Raw genomic sequence first — 1,544 nt, forward strand, 5'->3', positions numbered from 1 at the left:
TATGAATTCATTTGTAGGGGCTGGGCAGGAGAACTGGAGGCTGAGAGTGTCCTCACAACTCTTCCCTAAGCACCGATGGTTCTTTCCATTCCCTTTAGACTGGAAGGAGCATTATGGTGGCCACATGCTGAATTCATAAGCAGGGGATCTCAAAATGGTTTCATTGGGACTTTAACTGATAGAAGAGCAGCCTTCGTCGGGGGCAGTATAATCTCCCGTGGTGAGACCAAGGTGGGTGCATCCATCCCCTGCTTGTTGTGTAAACTTAGGCAAATTTCTTCATCTTTTTATGCTGTTGTTTACTCATCTGGGAAACTGAGTAAAATAATAGTAAACTTCTCGCTTTCCGCACTACCCAGGGAAGGGTCCATACGGTGTTGTTTTGCATTCCCATTGTAACTTAAAGGGAAACTTTCACAATGTCTGGAGCCCTTGATGTCCTGCAAATGAAGGAGGAGGATGTCCTCAAATTCCTTGTAGCAGGAACCCATTTAGGTGGCACCAACCTTGACTTCCAAATGGAACAGTACATCTACAAAAAGAAAAGTGATGGTATCTACATCATAAATCTGAAGAGAACCTGGGAGAAGCTTCTGCTGGCAGCTCATGCCACTGTTGCCATTGAAAACCCAGCCGATGTCAGTGTCATATGGTCCAGGAATAGTGGCCAGCGAGCTGTGCTGAAATTTGCTGTTGCTACCAGAGCCACTCCTATTGCCGGCTGCTTCACTCCTGGAACCTTCACCAACCAGATCCAGGCAGCCTTCCGGGAGCCGAGACTTCTGGTGGTTACTGATCCCAGGGCTGACCACCAGCCTCTTACAGAGGCGTCTTATGTTAACCTGCCTACCATTGCTCTGTGTAACACAGACTCTCCTCTGCTCTGTGTGGACATTGCCATCTCTCGCAACAACAAGGGAACTCACTCAGTGGGTCTGATGTGGTGGGTGCTGGCCAGGGAAGTTCTGCGCATGCCTGGCACCATTTCCCATGAACACCCATGGGAGGTCATGCCTGATCTCTACTTCTACAGAGATCCTGAAGAGATTGAAAAGGAAGAGTAGGCCGCTGCTGAACAGGCTGTGACTAAGGAGGAATTTCAGGGTGAACGGACGGCTCCAGCTCCTGAGTTCACTGCTACTCAGCCTGAAGTCGCAGACTGGTCTGAAGGTGTGCAGGGGCCCTCAGTGCCTATTCCACAGTTCCCTACTGAAGACTGGAGCGCCCAGCTGGCCACTGAAGACCAGTCTGCAGCTCCCACTGCTCAGGCCACTGAATGGGTAGGAACAACCACTGAGTGGTCTTAAGCTGCTCTTCTTCCACAAAGGCAAACAAAATGGAAATAGAAATGGAAAAGGTTGATGGAAAATAAACAGTTTGTAAATAAAATAAAATAAAATAAAATAAAATAAAATAAAATAAAATAATAGTAAACTTCTCATAGGGTTGCTTGAGAGTTAAATGAGACAAGGCATGCAAAGCCCTTATCACAGTATCTGGCACACAGTAAATACTCTATGAATTCTAGCTACTATAATTTCTCA

General features: G+C 46.9%; 1 pseudogene; it reads left to right on the forward strand.

The window, feature by feature from the left end:
* Positions 1–357: 357 nt before the first annotated feature.
* Positions 358–1,311, forward strand: LOC118537595 (small ribosomal subunit protein uS2 pseudogene; annotated as a pseudogene).
* Positions 1,312–1,544: the final 233 nt, after the last annotated feature.

This window comes from Halichoerus grypus, chromosome 8 (assembly GCF_964656455.1).
Source record: "Halichoerus grypus chromosome 8, mHalGry1.hap1.1, whole genome shotgun sequence".
In the NCBI taxonomy this organism is placed as follows: Eukaryota; Metazoa; Chordata; class Mammalia; order Carnivora; family Phocidae; genus Halichoerus; species Halichoerus grypus.